Source organism: Molossus molossus, unplaced genomic scaffold (genome assembly GCF_014108415.1).
Source record: "Molossus molossus isolate mMolMol1 unplaced genomic scaffold, mMolMol1.p scaffold_m16_p_10, whole genome shotgun sequence".
Classification (NCBI taxonomy): Eukaryota; Metazoa; Chordata; class Mammalia; order Chiroptera; family Molossidae; genus Molossus; species Molossus molossus.
Window position 1 is genome coordinate 1,441,898 of NW_023425345.1, and position 5,928 is coordinate 1,447,825.

Consider the following 5,928-nt stretch of genomic DNA (forward strand, 5'->3'; position numbering starts at 1 on the left):
TCACCTGAGGACACTTTTGCATTTATCTTCAGATAGTGTGGGAGGGAGAGATGAAGGGAGAGAGAGAGAAATATCTACTTAAGAGAGAGACACATCCAGTGGTTGCCACCCACACGACCCCAACCGGGCCAGGGACAAACTGCAACCAAGGTACGCGCCCTTAGCAGGAACCGAATCTGGGACTCTCTGGTCTGCGGGCCAACGCTCTAACCGCTGAGCCAAACCGGCCAGGGCAAGATAAATCTCTTTAATAAAGTTTAATCCCTATTAGAATATAAAACTCCATAAAAGGGACAATACTTATCCATCATTAGGAGAACATCTCCTTCTCTAATAATCTCTCTCTCTCATGTCACTCTGAATCTCAGTTGTAGTCCTTACCACAATATAAAATATTTACTTGAATGCTGATTCTCCCAAAAGGATTTTCCAGAATGGCATATAAATGGAATAATACGGTATACAGATTTTTGTGACTATCTTCTTTCACTTGGCATAATTTTTTTGAGATTCATTCATGTTATTGCCTCTATCAGGCTCTTTTTATTGCTGAGAAGTATTCTACTGTATAAATATACCAAAATGTGTTTACACATTCAATTATCAACTTAGTTTACAGTTGTGCTCTTCATGGTCTTACACAAGAAATTTTGCCTAACCCAAGGTCACAGAGATTTTCTCCTACATTTTATTCTAGGTGCTGCATAGTTTTCACACTTAATTCTATGATCCTTTCAAGTTAATTTTTTAATGTGTTTGTAAGGTATGAGTTCAGATTTTCTTTTTCTTTTTTTGCATATGAATGTCCAATTATTCCAGCACCTTTGTTGAAAGACTATCCTCTCTCCATTGAATTACTCTGGCACCTGAATCAGAAATCAGTTGACTATATATTCATGGGTCTATTTTAGACTCCTCGTTCTATTTCACTGATCTATATGTCTATCCTTTCTAATACTACACTTTTTTTGTTTAATCCTCACCTGAGAATATTTTTCCTTTTATCTTCAGATAGAGTGGGAGGGAGAAAGAGAGAGAGAGAGAGAGAGAGAGAGAGATCAATTGAGAGAGGCACATTGATTGGTTGCCTCCCACATGACCCTAACCAGGGCTGAGGACCAAACCGAGGTACGTGCCCTTGACTGGAATCAAACCCGTGACTCTTTGGTCCTTGGGCCGATGTTCTAACCACTGAGTCAAATCATGCCAGGGTTACACTGTCTTAATTAATGTAGTTTTATAGTGAACTGTGAAGCCAGGTAGTGAGCCCTTCTACCATGTCCTTTTTCAAAATTGTTTTGGTTATTCTAAGTCCTTTGCTTTTTCATTATAAATTTTAGAATTAACTTCCCAATTTCTAAAAAAAAAAAAAAAATGTATGCTGATAATTTGTTTTGGATTGTGTTGAATCTATAGATCAATTTTGGGAGAACTGACAACAACATTGAGTCTTCCAGTCCACGAACATAGTATTTTTCTTCATTTATTTGGGTCTTTGATTTCTCTCATTAATGTTATATAGTGCTTAGCTTACAAACCCTTGCACTTATTTTCTTAGATTTATCCTTACATATTTTATATTATGTGATGCTATTGTAAATGGGTTTAAATTTCAATTTCCAAAAATAAATAAGATCACCAGCATATAGACATACAATTTAATTTCTCATATTGACCTTATATCTTGCAACCTTACTAAACTTGCTTATTCTAGTAGCTTTTTTTGTAGATTCCTTGAGATTTTGTGTAAATATTTATGTCATCTGTTTTTAAAGATAATTTTATATCTTCCTTTTCAATATAAATGCCTGTTATTTCCTTTTTTCTTGTCTATTGCGCTCACTAGTATCAGATGAATAAAAGTGGTAACATTAGATACCCTTGTTGCTGGGGGAAAGCATTAAATCTTTCACTATTATGCATGAAATTAGCTGTAGGTTTTTTTCATAGATGACCTGTATGAAGTTAAGAAAGTTCTTTTTTAACCCTAGTTTGCTGAGGTTTTATTAATTTTAAATCATGAATAAATGTTGAATTTTGTCAAATGCTTCTTCCTCATCTTCTGAGATGATCACGTTGTTTTTCCTTTTGTTTGTTGATATGGCAAAAATGAGTTATTTTCAAATGTTAAATCAGCCTCACATTCATGAGTTAAACATAGTATTAAACTTTTTTATATATTGCTAGATTTGGTTTGATAAGGATTTTTGTACCTATGATCACGAAGAGTATTAATTATAGTTCTCTTTACTTGTAATGTCTGTTTGGTTTTGGTATCGAGGTTATACTGGCTTCATAAAATGAGTTGGGAAGTATTCCGTCCCTCTTCCATTTCTGAAAGGGATTGTGTAAAACTGGTAATATTTCTTCCTTAAGTGTTTGGTAGAATTCACCAGTGAAGTCACCTGGGCCTGGAGCTTTCTTTGTTGGAAGTTTATAGATTATAATTTCTATTTCGTTAACAAAACTATTTTTAATAGAACTATTCAGATTATCTACCTCTTCTTGTGTGAGCTTTGGTAGTGTGTTTCAAGGAATCTCTCATCTCCACTAAGCTGTCAAAAGTATTAATAAGATGTTGTCATATTTATTATCCTTTTAATGTAGGCTCTATTGTGATGTCTCTATTTAACTTCTTGTATTAGTATTTTGCATCTCTTCTCTTTTTTTCTTGATCAGTCTGTCTAGAGATTAGTCAGTTTCATTAACTTCCAAAATGTCATCCAAAGTGGCTGTATTCTCACTAGCAAAGTATGAGAATTCCAGTTGTTCCACATTTCCTTCACTCTTGAAATATATTTTTACTGGGTACAGAGTTCTGAATTGACATTTGTTTTTCTATCAGAGCTTAAAAACTTACTCCCTAGTCTTCTGGTTTGCACAGTTTTGGAAAAAAACCACTATAATTGTTATCTGTATTCCTCTGTATGTAATGCTTCTTTCTGTTTTCTCTGGCTGCCTTTGAGATTGTCTCTTTATCTCTGGTTTGCAGCAGTTTGTTTTTTGTTTTTTTATCCTGCCTCAGATTTATTTGTATAGATAGCACAGGAGGACACCAGCTCCATGTAGACAGCAGCCCAGGGGTCAAATCAGTCCTTCCGTCCTCATGTCAGCAGACAGAAGTCTCTATTGTGGAGTCTTTGTGGTGGTCTGGGCACCTTTGGGAGCAGGAGCTGGAGCTGGAGCTCTAGCTGCACCCGATGGGGTTTGGTCTGAGCCTTGGCCTTGGACTTTGGCCAGCAGGGCCTGAGGCCCTTGGCGATGCGGGCATGAGCATGTTTCCCAAGCTTGGGGTGAGCAATGTAGGCAAGTCGACTGAGCTTTCGGCTGCTGCCCTTTGGGATCTTGGGCTTGACCTCCTTGGGCTTTACAAAGGCCTTGATAGCCTCAGTACGTGCGCTCATGGCCTTAGGCATTGTTGGCCTGCATCTTCAAACCCTTCTTGTTGTGCTTCTTGGCAAAGTGCGTGTTCCTTAGGAACTTGGGGTCTACCCCTTAAGAGATTTGTATCTCTATGCTCAGGGTTTCTTGATGCAGTTTCTGTGCCATTTTGGGGACTGGTTGTGCGTGGTGTGGTTCTTGGACTTGGCCATCTCTGCACCAAAGCCTGCGGCTCTCGAAGAGCCTGGGACCAGAAGAGAAAGAGCTGCAGCAGTTTTGACTATGATGTGTCTAAGACTTTTTTTTTCTGAGGGTTCTCTGAGTTTTTTGGATCTATGGTATTATAACTTTCATTTGTTTTTCTGTTTGTTTTAATTTTTTTTCTTTATTGATTTTAAAGGGAGAGGGAGAGAGAGAAACATCGATAAAAGAGAACATATCCTGGCTGCCTCCTGCACGCCCCCCAGTGGGGATTTGGCCCACAACCTGGGCATGTGCCCTGACTGGGAATCGAACTGGCAACCTCTTGGTGCATGGATCAACACTCAACCACTGAGTCACAATGGCCAGGCTAACTTTCATTTGTTTTGACAAATACACTCAGCCATGATTATGTCTTCAAATATTTTTTTTGCCCCATTCTCTCTGTTTTCTCCATCTGGGCTATAAATGTTTGCTATTGTCCCATAGCTCTTAGATGCTCTGTTCTTTTGTTTCCTCCCCTTCCTCCTCCTCTTCTCTTTCTGTCTCAATCTGGGTAATTTCTGTAAATCGTTTCCATGTTTCTTGGCTGTGTCAAGTATACTTATAAGGTCATTGAAAGAATTTGTTATCTTTGATAGTGTGAAGTTTTGTTATTTGTTTCTAGTATTTCCATTTGACTTTTGTATAGTTTGCATCTCTCTGCTGAAATTTCTCATTTTGTCATGTTTCCCACATTTCCCTTAGATTATTTAACATATTCATAGTTATTTTATTTATTTAAAAAATTTTTTCTTCTTTATTGATTTTAGAGAGAGAGGGAGAGAGAGAAGCATCAATGAGAGAGAACATCGACTGACTGCCTTCTGCATGCCCCTGACTGGGGATTGGGCCCACAGCTTGGGCATGTGCCCCGACCAGGAATCTAACCGGTGACCTCTTGATGCATGGGTCGATGCTCAACCACTGAGCCACATCAGCCAGGAAATCATAGTTATTTTAAAGTTCTCCTCTGATGGTTCTAACATCTGGAGCTTCCCCGAGTATGGTCCTAAAATTTGATTACTTTATTCCTTGACACTGGATTGTTTCTCCTTGATCTTCTGTGTGCCTCATAATTAAAATTAAAAAAAAAAAAAATACTGAACACTGAGTACCAACAGTGTTGATTTTGTCCTCACAAAAAAGAATTATCTCGCCCAAAATGTCAATAGCACTGAGGTTGAAAAACCCTAACGTAGAGAAATAGAGACTGAAGTTAACAGTATTTACAATTGAAAGTGGGCACACTTCTGTCAGGTTATTAGTGTGGGGATTGAGTCAATATAGGTAGATGTTAAATCCGGTCTTGTCATTATTCTATTTATCTTCAGTGTCCCACAGGGTTCAAACTCCTTTACCTTGTGCTTATAGTGTGGGCTGGGGTGCCAGAGTTTACTGCCACGCCTGTCCCTCCCTCTATGGTAGAATGCTGCTGCTGATTACTTAGTGCTAGGCTCGTGGACATGTGGGTAGAGGTTCTCTGTTGACCTGGTCCAGCCTCAGTCTTAGGCCTCGTGGGTCTGGGGCTTGGGGATGGGGCTTTCTCAATATTCCTGCTCTCTTCCTGGTGACAGCAAACCTCTGCATGGTGTCAGTTATTGGTCTTGATTGGGACTTTCTTCCCTCTCTTCCAATGGTAGCAAACCTCTGTTTGGTATGGATACAGAATTCTGAGCCCAGAGTTTCCTGACCTTCTCCCAACGGTAGACGGATTTTACTTCAATTTTTTTCCCCCATGCGGCAATAAAATTTTGTCTACCCTTTTAAAAGTTAGAGAATTTCCCATCCTCTTTTGGATTTGGTATTACTGGGTTTTTATTTTCTTCCTCCCCTGGCTGAAATGGATCTTTGCCTGTACCCTGAAGGAAAGAGAGTTTGCTGCTTTTGCTTTCTAGGAGAAAAAGAAAGTGGGTGGGGGGTTGTGCCTGTCCCCCAACAGTTGTATGCCTGCCCCACAAGGGGTTTTTCTCCAGTCTCTATCTGTCTCCATCTTTCTTGTGAAGAAATAATTCTAGTGGAGATTTATGGAAAAGTACTTTTGACTGAATGTAAACTCCCTTTGTATCTGAGGCCCCCTACTACTCCAAACTGACATGTTGGCTTACATTTGGCCTCTAAAAATTTATTAAAATTTTAGGCGATTTCCTCTTGCCCACTTGTATGGCAGCCACTTCTTTCTTCCACGCTCTGCTTACAGTGAGGGGGTTCTTATGTTCCATCTCTTTTTGGAGAGTCTTGTCCCTCTTAGAATTCAGTTTACTTGCCCTGGCCGGTTTGGCTCAGCGGTTGGAGCGTCGGCCTGCG

The 5,928-nt window shown here is 39.3% G+C and overlaps 1 pseudogene; it reads right to left on the reverse strand.

The window, feature by feature from the left end:
- Positions 1-3,126: 3,126 nt before the first annotated feature.
- On the reverse strand, positions 3,127-3,593 carry LOC118624746 (annotated as a pseudogene).
- Between the last annotated feature and the right edge of the window lie 2,335 nt (positions 3,594-5,928).